Genomic DNA, 21,210 nt, shown 5'->3' with positions numbered 1-21,210 from the left:
GAAAGAGGCTATGCCTTAGACTTAATGAATGACATATCGAGTTATATCATTGAACTAAGGGAGAGTAGATACACCTCATTATTAGGAACAAATGCCTCCCTTTTTGGACTTGAGTTAGTTTCCAATGAGACAACAAAGGGAGCCACTCAAAAATACAAAAAGGTCTGTATTATTGAATTCGGCCCATTTAGTAACATTATTAAAGACATTATTACTAGGACTTGGCACATTTTAACATGTGAAAAGGAAATTTTGGAGAAAGTTGGCAGCAGACCAATATTTGTAAATAAAATGAGAAGGAATCTTAAATGTTTATTAGAATTACCCAAACACGGACAGACCGAGCTTAACACACACACTAGCAAGTGTGGGGCATGCAACCAGTGCAGTTTCATTAATGAAAATGGACATATTCAGCTAAAGAACCTAAATAGGTCGAAAATCTTTACATCCAAAGGGAATTGCAAATCTAAGATGCTGGTATATATTGCCTTATGCACGGTCTGTCCTGCTTTTTATATCGGAAAAACCGAGAGGTTTTTCAAACAAAGAATTTATTCCCATGCATATTGCATAAAAAGGAGAGACAACAAAAATGCCTTAGCTAGGCATATTATTGACAAAGGGACAGAGCATACATTTAAATTTGCCATCATTGAGACAATAAAGAACAACCCGAGAGGAGGTAACATTAGCAATTATTTAGCCTACAGAGAACTGTATTGGCAGGTGCTTACTAATGCTACCTTTCCACCAGGTTTAAATGACTATCTGTCCATAAAACCATTATTGATGTTAAATGAATGAATTTACAACTAAATATTTTTGGACCTACAGTTGGGTGCTTTATGCAGTTCAAATCACTCACACTAATGGTATGATTTATTATTATAAATATGTTACTATATAAGATTCATAGCATATCATATGAAATTTTTAATGAATATATATCACTTAAAGTTCAATATTCATATGTAATATGATGAATAATAGTACACCTAGTAATATTTGAGTACATTTATTATATTATATTACAGGTGTCTATATAGTAGTGTTTTATTTCATTTTAGAAGCTTTTTTACAAAATTGTGTAATACTGCTTTAACTGTGATCTTTCTTAAGCAACGCTTTTTGGCGCCAATTTTAACTACAGATGTATGCAAAGCATTTAATTTAATTGTTCTGATGAAGCTCGCTGTTTGTTGCGAGTGAAAGCGCTTAACCAGTTATTTTACTGTCAAATTAAACCTGATTTTATTTCATCCGGTTGGATTTATTTTGCTGACTACAGTTACAGTGTGGAAGGACCTGTTTGGGTTTCGTTTTGTGTTTTTGTAATGCATAAAGTATGGAAGGAGGTGGTCATAAGTATGGTCATCCCATTGCATACCATACACACTGACATGTTTTGCCCACAGATGTACATTCACCAGTATGACCACCTGAAGAAGTCAATGGTTAGTAAAGTTCATGACTTACAACATGCTACTTATAGGAAGTCCTAACAGAGTTCTGAAACAGGTTTGATGCAGGGTCATTAACTTCTTCCAAAGGAAAAGGCTTGAGACATTTTTTTTTTATGTTTTATTTTTTTCTTAAGAAACTTTCTAATCAAATAGTACAAACCATCATAAACAGCAAATTATTATTTCCATTTCATCCACAGAATCATTAGAAAGCATCAAATAATCTTCAAAATAATAAGTAATAGTAACACACAGTGGCGGATCAAGAATTTACAAGGGGGTGCAGTCTGGTTAGTTGACTACCAGAGTGGGAGTGGGAAAATGGGATAAGAAGCTCTTCATCACGTGTGAAAACAAAGCAGTATACATTCAGCTGCACAAGATTTTGCTGTGGATGTAGTACTGTAGACAGGTAATTCCTGTGCAGCACACTGCACATGTACACCCAGTACAAGTATTTTCAGTACATGCCTGGAAGATATGATTGGTTGCCCATACCAAGTCACAGTTCCCTTCCATGGCATAGCAGGCATAATCATTGTTGTAACCTAGGAAGCAGTCCAACTGGATGGGATATTAGTCACAGAGAAAGATTTTTTTTTTTTTAAGTTAAGGATTTCTGCGGAAAAAGTGAAGCTCAGTTAAATAAAACACAGCAACTAAAGAAGTAGATGTTATAAAAAAATCACAAAAAGTAAATGCTCAATTTAGTCATGTGCAATGTAAAAACTGTTGTAACAATTGTAGCATTTTAGAAAGGATTGCAAGTCAAAATCTATTTTATAGTTATTAACAAAACCCCAAGCACAGAGGTTTGGATAAATTAGGAAAATGTTAATTTAGTTTATGAACCAAATGACTAAACTCAAAGCTTTCCTAAGCAGTCTCAACGTGCATTCTCCAGAAGGACAAAACCCAAGTTAGAAAGATAGATTATTGAAGTTGTGTGTGTACTGGCTGGATGAAATGACTATGAAAAGTTAAAGGCAGTTTTATTTTATACAGTAAGAATGAGTATAACAAGAAAGTACAGGTCGAGGGAGGGTTGAGGCTGAGATGAAATGAAGGCAGATAGAGATTACAGGAATAAAGGGCAGAATCGAAAAGGAGAGATTTAAAGAGCTTGTGGAAGACAGCATAAAAAAGACAAGATCATATGATTAGGTTTGTGAAATTACATTACAGCTGCTTTAAAGGGTTGACATGTAGAGGAGACAGGGAAATATAGAGACAGCAAGAGAGTAACAAGGGAATAGAAGAATCTGAAATATTACAGAAAAAAAGATGATAAAAGGGAAGAGGAAAGAATTGAAATAGACACTGGAAGATGTAGAAACAGAAGGACAGGTGCTGAGAATGAAAGTATTCTTGTAGGTAAAAGGAAAACAAAAGATGTAAGAGTAGCACAGCAGCTGAATGAGAGGAAACAGACTCAAGACACAGAATGGTACAGTAGCAGTTACTGACGTTGATAAAAGAACACAATGTGAAGTTCTTTAAAGAACTATAAAAGAGAGAAGTAAGAGAAGAGGTGTGGGCACATTAACCCTAGATGAGACAAAATTAGAGACAGAATGCAAGTTATAACAAAGAAAATCCAAACAGATAAAGTAAAACACTTTAAACTAAAAATAAAAATAATAAAACAGCCACCAAGGACTAAACGTAGGTCTTCACTGTTTTAATAAAGCACAAAAGCACAGAACCAAATAACTAAGCGCTTTCACCAGGCATAAACCGCTGGCTTCCTCAGAGTCATTTGGTATTGCAAAGAGAACATTTAAATATGTAGACAATCAATTAGTTAATTGATTAATTAACAAACTAACCAACCAAAATATATATATCAAAATTAATTGATTAAAAAGTTCTTCATAAATACCCACACATTCAATTAACCTCATGTTACCATAATAACTTTACAACAGTCATTAAATAAAAACAAAAAAATTATTTACAGTCTCTTGTGTTAAAAGGCAGAATAACCAGTATTGTAACACATATATATCTTATATCATGTGACAATGAGTCCCTAAACAAATATATTGTTTAATACATAGTAATGACATATTAACATATTACAACAATTGTCAGCACTATGTATATATTTTTTATTTCCCCAAATTAAATCTGATTTGCCTTTAACTTTAAAATAGGCATCAGGGAGACACCATCTTTCAAACCAGGTGGCTTCAAGGCATTAAGCCTAAGTTGCTAAGTTGTTTCCAAGGCTCCACTTTTATTATTGGTGTCACACCCCCTTTCACTAGTGACAACTCGATCTATAACAAAAAATACAAACTTTTTAAAATTCTTACATTTTTTCATATGTAAATAAAGTGCATTGTGCTCATCATTTCTATTAATGCACCTTAAATGTTCTGAAATCCTGTCACATAATCTATGGATGGTCTTACCCACATAAAACCATTCACATGAAATGCAGGAGGCAACATATACAATACACTTGGTATTACAATTACATATCCCTGGATATGAAATAGTGTACTTATAATCATTTACACATAAGTATGGACCATCATTGATGTATCTACACCATCTAAACATGCCCCATTTTTTCATAAGTGACTTTCTTCGAACATTGGCTTCTCTTTCAAGAATACCTTTTAAGTTATTCCCTCTACTGTAAACTATCAATGGTTCTTGACCTAGAGTTTCTTTGATATTATCACTTAAACAGAATTTCGAAGCATTCCTCAATCATGTCACTAAATCATGAGCCCTGTCATTGTATTTTAATACAAACATGGTACCTGGTTTCTCTTGGTTGACTTCATTGGGAGTACCAGGTGTTACGTTCCACAAAATAGGAATGTAACATGTTTCTCTTTTTCTCATAATCTCTCTTTTGATGTTTAGCAATAATTTTAAGGGGTATCCCCTATCTAGAAATATTCCTATCAATTTATACATTTCCTCTTTAAAGGTTAAGTTGTCACTAACCAACCTAGATGTTCTCACCATCTGTCCCTTTATGATTCCTTTTCTTTGGTGGTAGGGGTGACAACTATTGAAATGTAAAAGTGAGTTTGAATATGACTCTTTTCTGTAGATATTACTATACAAGCCTTGTGATATTTTCTTTATAGTTATGTCTGGGAAATTAATCTCTTCATTATACCAAGAATAAGTGAATTAAAAAAAATCAGTTCTGGCGTTTAAATAGTCAATGAACTCTACTATAGAAATTTTGTCTCCCTTCCACAGGATTAATACATCATCCAAAATCTGTTGTATAAAAGAATATTATCTTTATATTTGGATGGAAAATAGAGATTCTCCCATGCAAGTAGTACCAAGTTGGAAAAAACAGGGGCACATTTGGCTCCCATTGCTACACCAGTTAGCTGCTGATAGATTTCACCCTCAAAACTAATAAAGTTGCTTTTTAATATAATTTCCATATGGTCTATCAGCAGGTTTATTTTGTTTTTATCTGTAATTCTACTTCTTGATAGACTTTCATGGAACATAATCAATCCCTGTTCATGGGGAATGACAGTGAATAAGTTAACCACAGGAGAATTATAGACAGAAATCAGATAAGATATACACAGCAATATCTATATAGCACACACAACTGTGATGGATAGTGTTTTATTTTTAGCAGACACAGCCGCGGTCCGAATCCTGGGAGTGGTAGTAAGCTGCATGCAGAATCATACCCCACAAGTGTACAGAAATGTCCAGAATGTCCAGTTAATTGGCCCATATCTGCCGGCTGTCCCCCTGTCCCCCTGGCAAATCAGCGTGCTTATCTCTGACATGTAAGCAGCATTTCATGTCATATAACTGACTGTCAGACCTGTACATATTTGGAAAATGTCAATGAAAACAAACCTGTTGTTGTATAATTCACTAAAGGTTTAAGAGGACAATAGTCAAAATATGTCCCGGTTCACCTGCATGTGGTGAAGACGTGCCCAGAGTGTGTGCAAAAAGAGATGGACAGGTATGTGCATAACATCAACCTGGAATCTGGGAGTATGTGTAGAAACAGTTAGTGTTAACAAACAATTCCTCCACAGGTATACCAGGTAAGAGGTGTATACTGCAGGTAAAACCAGTTCATGTATATAGTTGTCGACAGCCATACCACTGTCCAAACTAAGGCAATAGGGTAGTGTACTAATACTTGTAAGGTACAGATAACAGCAGTGACTAGGAAAGTAATGCAAACTACAGGAATATACTAGTTGTTAACTGACATCTTTCTCTACCCCCACCATATCTGCAACAATAAACTAAATACACAACTCAACTGGTATGTGCTGACTTAACTCTAATGTTGGGACATATGTCCTATTGTTCGATAATTATCTGAATTTGTTTCTATGCATGTGCTATGTTGAAATACTCCCAAATTGGTGGCATGGTGCTATCAATGTACCTGCATGCTGTTGTAATTACCACTGCATTCCCATATATGCATGTGTTCTGTTTGCTATGCAATTGTTCCATATCTGGTGTTTGGGTTAATGTGAATATCTATGCATGCTGTTATACCTAATCCTGAAATGTGTTGACTATTACTAACCCACATATGTTGATAAAACTTAAACACCATAGCACGTATGGGAATGTGGGTCCCAGCGGACTCACCTGTCCCACCTCAGGTGGCCGTGGCACCGGGCACTATCACATCTGGGGTCCAACCTGGGGCATCCTCATCCACTGGTCCTATTCCACCTTTGGGTGGAACTGACTCAGGGGATCCTGGCAGGGGCATGGACAGGAACCTGCCACCCATTGCCAGGTCTGGGTCGTGGTGCGTAGCAAGATCCACAGGGAGGTCAGAGATCTGCTACACCAGCTTGAGGGCTGTGTGTCGCGACTAGAGGGTACAATTGAATCTTCTACTCAGCCCCCAGCACAGCCACCTTCGGGGCTGTGAAGGTGCAGTGGTGAGTGTACCTTCACAGCCCCGAAGGTGGCTGTGCTGGGGGCTGAGTAGGAGAGCCACCTTTGGGGTTGTGAAGGTGCAGTGGTGACTATCCATGGGTGGGGACCTCAGTCCCACTGTTTCTACAAGGGGGCTCATGGACTTCCAATTCCCCAACACCCCTCCCCATCAAGGTGTTTACCCCCCCACATGTGTCATATAATGCCCCTGTATGCATCTTGTTTGTCTTGTCTGTTAACCTACCCAACCTACCTCCCCAAATATACCTACTATCCCTCCCCAGCATTCCACTCTCACCTGAAAACAAACAAAAAAAGGACAATCTGTTTCCAAAAAAAAATCTCGCCCCATACATAGCTGTCCATTTCACACACATGTCCAATAAACATATGTAATCTGGTCTAATTGGCTTAACAACATATTATTGTTGTCCTCACCCTTCTCTCAGGGGTATGAATGTCCAAATCTATCTCCAAATTCAGAGTATTTGCACAGCAGTTGCTGTAGAAGAAATGGGCAGCTATGGACCTTCCCTACACCCTTACTGCACATCCCTAGCTATTTTCCCTACTGTCTTTCCCTCTTTGTGCCCCTTTTTCACCACTTTCCTATCAACCCGTTTTAATTTCTTTTAAAGAAATTAGTGCGGGGGTAAGTGGAAGTAAGCAATTTTAAGCAGCAGTAAGCGGGTTTAAGCTTGTTTGCACAGGGGTAAGCAATGCCTACACAGGTTAAGCAATTGAGAAGCTAACTGAGCATAAGAAACTGTAACCGGAAGTTAGCAGTAATTACCTCCGTGCAAACCCGCTTACAACTGCTTAAAAGTGCCTTAATCACTCTGTATCCAATGGTGCTTGTTCTGCCCAGCAACAAAATAAACAGCCCTTACAAATATTGAACACAGGACCCTGTACACTATAGTAACAACAGTTAACCACTACGCCATGATGGCTGTGAAGACAGTTGTTGTTTTTCCAATATATCTGTCACTACACATATTGAATAGTATTGAACAATTGCTTTAACTTCCACAATTGTGTAGTACTTGTTATTGATATTACCGTTGCATCACATATGTTGTTATATCTAAATGTACACATATTGGATACATACGGTGAGATACATCTGGGAAGGTATACACAACTGTGATGTCTACACATGACAGGAATATGGATATATACATATGCATATGTTGATATATGTCTACATGTACATACACATGTATATTCATACATATGTATGTCTACACATCTGTGTAGTGCATCATATATATGGCCATTTGTAGGTCTCTTTGTGTATATATATATATATATATATATATATATATATATATATATATAGATAGATATATATATGTACATCCTATGTGTACAGATATACCTATGTATGTTGATATGTGCATACATATCTATTCAGATATACCTATTTTATGTCGATATATATGTAGATATCCATAACTAAATGTGCATATGTATCTGTATATCTATATGTGTAGCTATATATTGCTGTGTATATGTATATATTTGAGTGTTTATATGTATATATCTGCACACACACACACACACACACACACACACACACACACACATATATATATATATATATATATATATATATATATATATATATATATATGTTTACCATATGTTCAGAACATGGAGTGTAGTCCTACCTCAGCACCAATAGTCCCACCCTCTTAGTGCAAGAGAATGTCATGTATGTATTGTAGGTATATATGTAGACGGTTGCTACTGTAACAGGGATTGTCCTAACAGACATGTTGTGTATGGGAGGTCACATCTGCTTTTGACATGTGCGCCATTGGCTACTGACAGGCATCCTAAGGACATCATAGTACAGTACCACTGCTAGCACAGTAATGATCCTGTGGACTACAGCAGAAATATGGCAAATATATGTGGACAGTCTGGCACTCTGTTGTCAGTCCAGAGGTATACACAAATCCCCTGCATGTGAGACATGTGGACCATGCTTCACAATGTGGATGTTAATAGCCATGTACATGGGTATATCACATAAATACTGGACTACATATGCCCACACAGTTTATGCATTCACACACGCCAGTCTGTCCTGATACATATTACCTGGTGGTGCAGAAGTCACATGGCCACAAACTACCCAGTAGTTAGTGACATACATCTTTACAGAATCCCACTGCTTTGTCAGAAATACACAGCAGGTATGGTGGCCTGACAGCAGTATGTCTTGCAAATAACTGGACATAACAGCACACTGGGTAATTACACTAGGCTGCTATGCATGTCACACAGCACTGTGCAACTACAGGCAGACTGCCACAACACTGGACTACATTTTGTAGGGGGGAATACAAATGTACCTGTAATTATGGCAGGCTCTACACACATGTCACAGCACAGAGTAACAGATACCTGTGAGAAAGTGCATACCCACAACCATTGTGAACACAGCCACATATGGTACACAAGCTTAATATGACACTATATGGACTGTCTGATAAACACCATCCTCATATGTGCCACTCACACACTAACCCTACATGCACTGGTTCATGACACAGTGTGGTCTGATGCCTGTCTGTGGTATGGGACACGTATGTGTCTTGCCCTACAAACATGTGAGCCAATAGGGTACCATACACTGGAGCAGCATTTAACATCAGATAGAACAGGACCAAGAACAATGGCATCTACCACAGTCTGTGCACAGCCCAAGGTACGTATGTACAATACACATACTGTCGACAATCACTATAAGTACACAGATCCCAGTACTGTACACACAACCGCAAAATGCCCATGTTATTTCCTCAGAAACAACCCCTACTATACATAACATGTCTAGCAGTCTGATATCTGACTGGCTTGTTGTCAGGTATGATGTCAATAAATAATGCTGTACAGAACATATGCACCTCTTACTGCATGACATATGTACAAAGGTTGACAGACCTGTGGCTGGAGCTACAAACACTAGCCCACTATTGGCATGTTGCTGTGATAACCTCATACATTTACTGTCGTACCAGGGTGTGTTGTGACATATGTCCTATAATGGCTATGAAATCAGTAACTCTCATAGCTGTCACCATATACTGACTGCAATCCTCACAGTATACTTCTGCAGTTCTCAGATAGGTGTTCTGTGAGTAACACAAGAAACAAAAGGCACCACACACTGCCCAGTCTGCAGATAACCCTACAGATGGGAATTTCTTCAAACACATACCACTGTCATGACAGGTATTAAATCAGGTAGACCAGCCATATCCACACACTCCCTGTTAAACCAACATTACTCCAAATGCAGAACAACACTTACATTCTGTATTCATGTCTGGAACATCCCCCTCCAGTCTGTTAGCCTGTTTCCACAGTGTATGTTGTTAGAGGTAAATCCCAATACCATCTGTGATGCTGTTTGCCAAACATCAAATGTAGGTCCTGCTCACAGTGAATGAAAAGGCCCAACACCAACATGATGCTCCTAGATATTGGAGTGTATTTCCATGCAGTTGGCTATAAGTATGTTACCACAGCTGTTCCACATGCAATCAGGTAGAGGAGGACTGCAATTTGTTCAAAGGCCATCAGCTGATCATGAGCATCACTTACAAAACAGAAGCTGCTGCTAAGCAAAGCAAGTGTACCTCTCCACATCCACCAGAGAGGGAGTGAGAGAGACAGACAGAGACAAAGTAAGCCAGGGAGGGGGTGGGAGAGTAAAACCTAAGCATGTTTGTGTCACACAGCTACCAGTACAGGGTTTCAAACCCCTGACTGACTATGTATTGCTATTACATGTCTATGCAGTTATTGCATGCACCACATAGCTTACATGTTGATGAGTTGTCCAAAGGTATATCTGATGGTGAGTGACATCTGCAACAGTGATATCGTAGCAATAAGGTAGGTGTAGTACACGTGCTTGTCCACATGAACAGGTGTTAATGTCAACACAGCCACACTCTCTTAGGGACTCACACGCATTGGCACACTTGGCAGAGTCAGGAATAGACTTCCTAACTAGCTAGTTTTCCACAATACAGTAATGTGCAGGTATCACATGCACCACAGGGGTATCCGGATGTTATATGGGCAAAGGGTATGTGAAGGTGTCTGACATCAGAAAGCATGCTTCAGTAGGCCAATGGGAGTTGTGGTAAGTGTGAATGTGGTCGAAAGCATCATACTCAACACATACAGACACAGGGTGCCAGTGCTGACATGCATGGGTGCATTGCTTCATGGCTGTGTAGTAGCTGACTGTGCCAGAAGGCTATACAAGGCTAGATGAAGGGTATACCTTGGCATCAGGCCACATGACAATGGTCTGCAGTGTGGCTCAGGGGTGTAGTGTCTGGATTGGCCCACACAGGTATGTATTTGTTAGAAAAATGTGTATTTGAATACATGAGAAATGCTAGCTTAAAAGCAAAGTAGTATATAATGCATTTTATTCTATTAATCATATAGTAGTAAAATTAATTCATGTCTAAATGTGAAGTAGTTTTGAAACTGCAGTGTGGCTTGAAGCAAAGCTGATCTCTGACCCTGACAGAATGCTAGCTTAACAAGTTTTAGTGTGTATGCTTTTCACAAGTGATTATCTGCTGGGTCAGGAAATTAAATGTGTGAAATAATGAAATTTTCTGCTCTTTCCTGTTGGAATGATCTAGCCTTGTATATGTGTTACTTAGATAGCACGCAGCTGTGTGAGAAAGTATAACAGAGAACAAAGACATACATTAAAAGACTGAAGCTGCTATTGTATTCGAACTGATATGAAACCTTGAACAAGTAACTTTACAGAAAGACATTATGACTGACCAGCTGGATAGCAAGGCCGTATTGTATCTAGAGGAAAAGTTTTTTAAAATATACTGCATCAGCAGATTAAAAAAATAGAGGCTAGTAAGCTAAAGTGATGTAGATGCCCTGTGACATGTCACATCAGTAAGGTGGGCATAGCTTGAATGTTAAACCTATATAAAATTGTGTGCTTCCTGTTTCATGTCAGACAAAATTCTGTACCTTTATGGTTTTTTGCCTCCTGGTGTACACTAGTAAACTTTTGAATCTGAACCTCCTGTGTATTGAATTCTTAATTTTATTTAACAGTTTGGTCCTTCGGACTGGAATTACCTTGGTAAGCCGCAGATCAGAGCTTATCGGTGGTCGAATACTGCGCAGGAGAAGTTACCGAAATGGTTCTTCTTGAGTGAAAAGACCTCCGACTGAATTGTCGTGTGTAAAGAGGCTGGCCACTTTCTGATCTGTGGCCGAAAAGCGGAACTTGAACGATTTTCAATACCGGAGGCTCAGGTAGGAAGAATTTGCCTTTTTTCTGTTTTAGATCAGGGACTAGGTTACAGTATATTGTTGTCAAGATTTGTTTTGCAGATCAGGGACAAAAGGAAGTACTGTATATTTGGTCATAGATCAGGGTAACAGAATAAGGTAGGCAGTTATTCTAGATGAACTGTAAACAGGAACTAAGAACTTGATATCACGTGATAAAAAAGGGTTACGTAACATTTTCTTTGACATGGGTAATCAGTGCACTAAAACCTCGCAAGATCTACCCCTAACCGAAGATGCAAAATACATGCAATTACAGCGTTCTGATAACGTTAGGTATTATATGAAATGGGTTAACAAATATGAATTTGATGGTAAACTAGATAAATCTTCACTAGTTAAACTCCTTATACAGCTTAAATCTGATGCAGGAGGTCAGGCAAAAAAGCAATGCCAACTAGGCATTCCTCAAGCACATAGGTGGATTGAGGAAGCAAATCGTAGAGTACAGAAGCTTAAAAATTCAAAAACATTATTTTTAGACAAAGAGGATAATAACTTGGTAATAGCGACAGCTCCTCCTCCTCCTCCCTTACCTCCTCCCTTACCCTTTTCAGGATATGAAGCGAGTGGACAGGCTGGTCTGCCTCCACGTTATCCTGAAGTTTCAGCAAAACCACAACTATTTCTTAGAGATCCTATTGAGACTAGGTCCCGAACACGTAAAACACATAGGGACACAGAATCATACCAAATAGAGAGAAATCTACAGGATGAGAGTGAGGAAGAAATATGCCCACTTATAGAAGTTCCAAATCCTCAGGCAGGACAGGAAGGGCAGGATCCAACACTCTTAGTATATAGACCATGAACACCGGAGGACATCCGGAAGGCTACTGAGGGAATCCCCCATCCGAAAGTTAATTTTATGAAATTTTTAGAAGATTTACAAGGCATGATGTTAAGTTACCACTTGAATGGGGAAGAAGTAGAAAATGTAGTAAGACAAATTATAGGTCCGGATTGGCACATGATTTGTGGCACCTGGAATCCTCGTAATGCAGAGCTTAGACCACTCCCACATAGTGACGCAGAGTTAGACAACAGAGTGAAAGGTCTGACAGACCGAATCTCTGAGAAATGGAAACCCAGAGCAGACTGGACTTGCATTAATCAATGCATACAACAGGAAAATGAGACAATAGATGGATATTATGCTAGATTATTAGAATGTTTTAATAATCATAGCGGTATGTCGGTTCCTGAGAACCAAACAACTGATTCCCCGTATGAACAACAATTAAAAAATGCATTTTTGAAAGGTTGCATTGCACCTATTAGTAGCTTCATTACAAAGCATATGATAGATCATCAAACAGGGAGGCTACAAGCCTTACTCGAATACGCTAGACATGCTGAGAGACATTTTAATAGTAAAAAAAAAAAGAAGGCGCAAGTCTTCACTGCTGAAGACAGAGCTGAAGTATTTGTATTACAGTCAGGTAAAAAGGGCAAGAAAAATACCCAGGGAAACAAACAGTCTAACAAACGATCAGAAGATTTTGAAGAAAGGAAAAAGAGAGGTGAATGCTTCAAGTGCGGGAAAAAAGGACATCTAGCAAGGGATTGTAGGCAAAACAAAAAGGTAATTACAGAAGATAAGGGAGATGAGGACTGACTATATGATAGTGAGGATACATCAAGTAAAAGTCAGAAATCATCAGGAAAAGTTAATGAACAGAAAACAAATGTAAATGTGATAGAAGGAGTAGAGGAAGAGCAAGTAGATATGGAGGATGAAGGAAGTGAAATTTTGGACTTAGCATTATTGAGCTTAGAGCTCTACTTGGCAGATACGAAACCAGAAGTTACACTTCTGGTGGAGGGACTCAGGAGCGTCACGGACTTTGATATACCCCTCCAAGTTGCCAGAACATTCCGAATCACCTGATTATATACTAGTAAAAGCCGCAAATGGACAGTTATACAGGGAACCACTTTCCCATGATATAGCAATAACTGACCCTGTTTCAGGTATGACCCAGAGAAGTAAAATAGTTGTTTCTGCAAAGTGTCCAGTAAACCTATTGGGCAGGGACCTTATGCAGATATTTGGTATAGCAGTAGTTCCGACTGTACAAGGTATGGAGGCACAGAGACAAATGGGTACCTTTGTAGTGCAACCGGAGGGTGAAACTTTTTTCTGGTACAGCCAGGACCTAGTCACGACTGGTCAAGGGGCAGTAACCGTGGAGCTGATGAACGTAGCCATCAGTAAAGCCCCCTCCCTTGACACTGATCAACAGCATTTGTTACACTGTACTCTATACTACTGTACTACACTAGGACCTGTTAGAGAGTATGAGCAAGAACTGTTTAGAAATCATGCAACTAGATTGGTTTTGCGTACTTTGTACTGGGATACTGAGGGGAACAGTGTAGTTAGCTGTTCATTACCTCAAGAATTCCTTGCATTGTATAGATCAAATCGGTTGCCACATGTCAGCTTGATAAAAAACAAAAGTGTTAAATGGGCAGATTTAGGAGAAAAAGTAACAAGATGGGAGAAACAGACTGATTTAGAACTGTCAGAACAAGGGATACAAACACAAAAACTGAATTGGTTGACACAGACACATCCAGCTGTACACTTGCAATCTAGCGAGGACAGCTGATTAGCATTTTTGTTAGAAGAAGAAGAAAAGGCCTTATGTGAAATTCCAACAACTCTCTGGTCAACAGGCAAGTCAGATGTAGGACTTATTCGAACAGCAGGACCAGTTACAATTACCCCAAAGTCAGCTTTTAGACCACAGAAAAGACAATACCCTTTGAGAAAGGATGCAGAAACAGGAATTAAGCCTATAATAGCAGCATTACTCAAAGAAGGAGTACTGGTAGAATCTCCTGATTCACCATGTAATACACCCCTATTTCCTGTTAAAAAAGCAAATGGGGAATGGTGGATGGTACAAGATTTACAAGCTGTAAATAATGCAGTAATACCTAGAGCACCTACGGTGCCAGACCCACATACCTTGTTAAACGATTTAGAACTGCAACAGAAGTATTTCTCTGTGGTAGATATTAGCAATGCTTTCTTTTCAATACCTATACATCCTGATAGTCAATATTGGTTTGCATTTACATTTCAGGGTAAAAGGTATACATATACTCGACAACCGCAGGGATATTGTGAGAGCCCAACAATATTTGCACAAGAAATGGCTAGCAACCTGGCAGGGTTTACCCCACCGGGAGGTAGTCAAATTCTACTTTACATAGATGACATCTTGCTAGCAGCCCCCACCCAGCAACAGTGCAGGGAGGATACTGTAGCATTATTGAAATTTTTAGCAACACAAGGACACAAAGTAAACAAAAGTAAGTTACAACTTTGGAGGAAACAAGTTAGATACCTTGGATATGTAATATCCAATGAAGGTAGAATACTAGATGAGGAAAGAAAAACAGCAATTTTGCAAGCACCCAAGCCAACGACCAAGAAAGAAATTATGTCTTTCTTAGGTACAACTAATTTTTGTCGGAGCTGGATACCAAATTATGCTTTGGAATCTGCTTCACTGACTGACTTGATATATAAGACACCAATGGCAGCACAAGATATCTTACAATGGGCAGCTGAAGCAGAAATGGCTTTCTGCAGGTTGAAGCAGTTAATAGCTTCTTCATTAGTTTTAGGACTTCCAAATTATCACAAACGGTTCCTTCAGACCGTATATTGTAAGCATGGATATATGATGTCAGTATTGACGCAACAACAATGGGACAAGCAACGCCCCATAGCTTACTATTCATCACAGTTAGACCCAGTGGTGCGATCTTTGCCTCACTGTGTACAAGCAGTAGTTGCAGCTGCAATGGCAGTACAGGCTTCGGCCTCAGTGGTGTTATTCCACCCTCTCACATTGAGAGTGCCTCATGCAGTTGCAATAATTTTACTGCAAGAGAAAGTGGCATACCTTTCTCCTGCTAGACATCTTTCATGTATGACTATACTGCTGAGCCAACCTCATATGACAATTGAACGATGTACGACATTGAATCCATCAACATTACTTCCAACTCCTGCGGAGGGCACACCACACAGCTGCCTGCAGGAAATTGAACAGTTAGCTTTACCTAGACAAGATCTTACAGATATGCCCTTGGATAATGCCGAGGTGACATATTACGTGGACGACTCATGCAGAAGGGGTCCTACAGGGAAGAATCTGGTGGGGTATGCAGTAGTTACAGACACTGAAATTTTAGAAGCTCAATCCTTACCACACAACTTATCTGCACAAGCAGCAGAGTTGATAGCTTTGATGAGAGCATGTACTTTAGCAAAAAACAAGTGTGTGAACATATATACTGATAGTCAGTATGCTTTTTCTACAGTACATGTATTTGCACAACAATGGAAAAACAGAGGAATGATAACATCTAGTGGAAAACCTATTAATTATGTGCAATTTATTTTGGAGTTATTAGAATCTATTCAGTTACCTACCAAAGTAGCTATTTGTAAATGTGTAGCTCATACAAAACAACAGGATAAGATTTCGAAAGGCAATGCACGAGCTGATGCAGCTGCAAAGCAAGCAGCCTCAGACTCAGAAACTTTACTTCTAAATGAGGAATTACAACCCTCTGAGATTTTAGATTTAGACATGTTAAAAACAATGCAGATGCTTACTACAAAAGCAGAAAAACAAAAATGGGTAAAACGAGGTGCAATTCTTGAGAATGGACTGTACATTTCCAAAGAAAGAAAACCAATATTACCATCTAATTTATTTAGATATGCAGCTTTGTTGAGCCATGGGCAGTGCCATGTCTCAACAGGGGGGGATGGTACAGTTAGTAAATTGAATATTCCAAACATACGGATAGACAAATTACACAAAAAATTTTGTGCAGCTTGTCATACTTGTAACAAGCAGCACGCACAAAGGGCATTTAAAACCAAGCAAGGAAGTTTTCCTATACCACCATACCCGTTCCATACTATTTGTATGGATTTCATAGAATTGAATAAATGTGAAGGGAAAAAGTTTTGTTTAGTTATTGTAGACATGTTTTCTAAATGGGTAGAAGCTTTTCCAACCAAAACCCGGATGCAGCAACAGTGGCAAAAGCCCTGATAAAATAAGTAATCCCTAGATTTGGCATTCCAGAAAGGATTTATAGTGACAATGGCACACATTTTGTGAATCAAATGATTCACCAGCTTGGGAGATTTTTTGGTATCTCCTTAAAGAACCATTGTGCTTACCACCCACAGTCAGCAGGACTGGTGGAAAGGTACAATGGTATCCTAAAGAATAAACTTAGGAAGCTAGTAGAGGAAACCCAAAATAATTGGATATACTGTCTGCCTTTAGCACTGCTGAGTATGAGAACGGTTCCAAATGTAAAGGGTTTGACTCCCTTTGAAATGGTTTTTGGGAGAGCATATTATGTGCCTCAGTGGAAAGCTCTCATGCCTGCAGAGCAAGAGGCTGACAGTTCATTAGCTAGTTATATGAGGAAACTGTTAACAAATAAATCTGTTTTGCAGTTTAACTCTTTTTCAGATAAGGAACAGACCAGACAGGTGGAAGCAGTCTTGGTTCCTGGGACATGCGTTTGGGTGAAAGTGACGAAAAGGAAGAATTGGGCGAGTCCAAAGTGGGAGGGACCGTACTAGGTTCTGTTTGCAACGCCTACTGCAGTCAGAGTGGCTGAAAGGGCATCCTGGGTTCATTTGACGCATTGTAAACCGGTAAAGAACTTTCAGCTTGATAAAATCTTTGTGACTGATACACAACCAGACCAAGCTGGCCAAAAACAAAGCGAATAAAAGTCTAGATCAACCCCAGAGATGTTGCATAATCATTTTGTTGAGTGTACATTTATTAACTGTAATCGTGACAATTTTCCTCTTGCTGTGGTTTATCCTGCACACAACCGCACAAGTGAAAGTGGGAAGGCATGATGAAACGTCTATAGACTGACATCCAAATTTTAACACATACCTAGCCATGAAACGTGTATATGCCGAGACTATGAACATTTCAAATTGCTGGGTTTGTACAGCTATACCGACAGCATATGGAGGACTGATAATGTCCACTGTCCCTTTGGGGATAAATGAGACTTGGGAGAATTTACTTTTCGACACAGGAACTGTGAGATCACAGGACAAAATAGCTTTATTTTTACCTATCACACAAAAAGGAGTTGTATGTTTCTATAAAAATGACACTCTCCAGGTGGGCTGGAGCAATTGTAACATAACTATTTCTTACCGATGTTATATTAAGAATAGTAATGGCAATACTTTTTGCAATACTAATTATGACTCGTATTTGAACTCATTGAAAACAACTATGAGTGACATTAAAAAAAATCCAGTTCTGTTTAAACAATTGTCAGTTATAGATCAGAAAATGTTTCATGCAGGGCTGATGCGTATTAGTACTAAAGTAGAAAACTGTTATTTTATTTGTGGGAAAAAAGCATATAAATGGTTACCTGAGAACTGGTCCGGCAGTTGTTTTTTGGGTTACTTGGTTCCGGCAATAAGACTTACTGCAGAATTGCCTTTGGGTAAGATACAAAATGTAAGAGAAACAGCTCGAAAGTCTGAAGGTCCAGTTAAGAAACCTGTGAATCCAGTTGGAAAGATCGAAGCTGGTTGGAAAGACCATAATTCAGTAAAAGACAAAAGCGAATTGACTCATATGGACTTGAGTGACAGTGTTATATCCTGGGCAGAAATATTCACAGCCTATGGAGCAGTCAAATTGATCTGGGAGCTGAGGAAGTTGTCGAAACTTCTTGAAGTAATGAGTAATGCAACTTTTTCTGCCCTAGAACTGGTGACTGATGAACTGAATGCAATGAGAACCCTTGTGCTACAAAATCGGATGGCTCTTGACTTCACCCTAGCAGTGAGAGGTGGCACGTGCGCGCTTATCAAAGAAGAATGCTGTGCTGTTATTCCTGACAATCGTCATGAGATAAATAACCACTAAGAGGTAATTCAGCAAGTATCAGCCATGACTGAACCAGGCCCAAACCCACTGATGGACTTTTTCCAGAATCTATTTTGGGAGTGGGGTTCCATCCTAATGAATATTCTGATTGCCATTTGTGTGGGTATACTCCTAATAGGAGCATGTGTTTGCTGTGGAATTCCCTGCATGAAAAGATTAATCAAAGATTTTGTTGATGTATCTGTAACTGAAACTTTCTACCAAGATATTGAAATTGAAAGATTGATTTCAGATTACGCTTTTTCTGAAGTATAGATTGGATGACTCACCTAGCTGAAAATCCTGATTGGAAAAGGCTAGGAGATGAAATGACACTATGCATACTTCAAAATAGAATAAAAAGTATTAATAGGGGGAAAATGTTAGAAAAATATGTATTTAAATACATGAGAAATGCTAGCTTAAAAGCAAAGTAGTATATAATGCATTTTATTCTATTAATCATATAGTAGTAAAATTAATTCATGTCTAAATGTGAAGTAGTTTTGAAACTGCAGTGTGGCTTGAAGCAAAGCCGATCTCTGTCCCTGACAGAATGCTATCTTAACAAGTTTTAGTGTGTATGCTTTTCACAAGTGATTATCTGCTGGGTCAGGAAATTAAATGTGTGAAATAATGAAATCTTCTGCTCTTTCCTGTTGGAATGATCTGGCCTTGTATATGTGTTACTTAGATAGCACGCAGCTGTGTGAGAAAGTATAACAGAGAACAAAGACATACATTAAAAGACTGAAGCTGCTATTGTATTCAAACTGATATGAAACCTTGAACAAGTAACTTTACAGAAAGACATTATGACTGACCAGCTGGATAGCAAGGCCGTATTGTATCTAGAGGAAAAGTTTTTTTTAAATATACTGCATCAGCAGATTAAAAGAATAGAGGCTTGTAAGCTAAAGTGATGTAGATGCCCTGTGACATGTCACGTCAGTAAGGTGGGCATAGCTTGAATGTTAAACCTATATAAAATTGTGTGCTTCCTGTTTCATGTCAGACAAAATTCTGTACTTGTATGTTTTTTTGCCTCCTGGTGTACACTAGTAAACTTTTGAATCTGAACCTCCTGTGTATTGAATTCTTAATTTTATTTAACAGTATTGTATTCACCATCCAGTCATCTGGGTTACTTCTGTGGGTGGCCAGTGCTGTGCAGTGCTTGCCATGTATGTGTTCTATATTCCATGACATGGACAGTGCCTGGGATGTGCACATGTGCCACATGTATGTTCTGTGACATGTGGAAGTGTATCTGGGGTGTCTGGGGCATGGTGTGTAGACAGATTGTTATCATCAGGTATGCCATTCCTGGCCTCATGTGGTGAAAACTGGCAATGGGCACCAGGTTGACCCTGCACCTACATTGACAGCATGATACAGGTATTCCCTGGTGTCAATGACTTCTGTCCATACAGGGCATGTGTATAAGGCATGATATGTCCTTTGTGGGTTACATTTGCTGGCTCTACAGTTGTTGCAGGCATCCAGTGGGGAACATAGTGAAGGAGCACTGTATGCAATGATTTGCCTATTGTAGGGATAGGACAGGGTGCCATGTGCTCTGTAGTCCACTGCAATCACACCGTGGGTAATATCAGTGAGCAATATGCAGGGAACTACCAACATAGTGGTTGTTGCCTAGCTGAGTGTGTTTGTGTATGAGACATGGGTGGAGAGTGTTCTTTGGGTAATACAAGCGTTGCCTATATTGTTCACCAAGCCATAATGTCACATGTAGGGGTATGGATTGTCTACCCCAGCTTTTTCTGCTGTTTGACATCTGTTATCCTTGTAGGGTGGACATTGTGATATATAATATGCCCACCATATAAGAAATTTGCAAAACCCACCCCACAATGAGTCCTGTTGTTACAGACTCACAGCTACCTCCACCCAGGATATGGATGACAAGCACACACACTAAGTCTCACAATTGCCACATCTGGGATTATAATTGTTACATAGCTAGTACATCACACTACAGCATTACACAGTTATAGCATGTGCCATATAGATTGCTGGGCTTCTTTTTCCCCAAAGGTGTATTTCAAAGTGAATGACATCAGCAGGCTTGCCAAAGTAGGGCAAGGGAAGTTGTAGTGACTGTGAATGTTCTCAAAAGCATTCATCCCTGCACAGAGAAACACACAAACCTTTACACTTGCCATGTCGGGAATTATAACTCCTACCTAACTAGTGCATCTCACTACAGCATTACGCAGTTATAGCATGTGCCACGGACATTACTGGGCTACTGTTTTCCCAAAGGTGTATTTCAAAGTGAATTATAGCAGGCTGCCAAAGTAGGGCATTTGAATTGTAGTGAGTGTGACTAGCCTAAAAAGAAATTGCTCCCTACACAGACACAGACACACACACACACACACACACACACACACACACACACACACACACACACACACACACACACACACACACACACACACACATAGTTGCCACATCTGGGATTAGAA

Source organism: Protopterus annectens, chromosome 9.part0 (assembly GCF_019279795.1).
Source record: "Protopterus annectens isolate FY-2018-M chromosome 9.part0, PAN1.0, whole genome shotgun sequence".
Taxonomy (NCBI): domain Eukaryota; kingdom Metazoa; phylum Chordata; order Ceratodontiformes; family Protopteridae; genus Protopterus; species Protopterus annectens.
Note: the sequence above shows the minus strand (reverse complement) of the source record.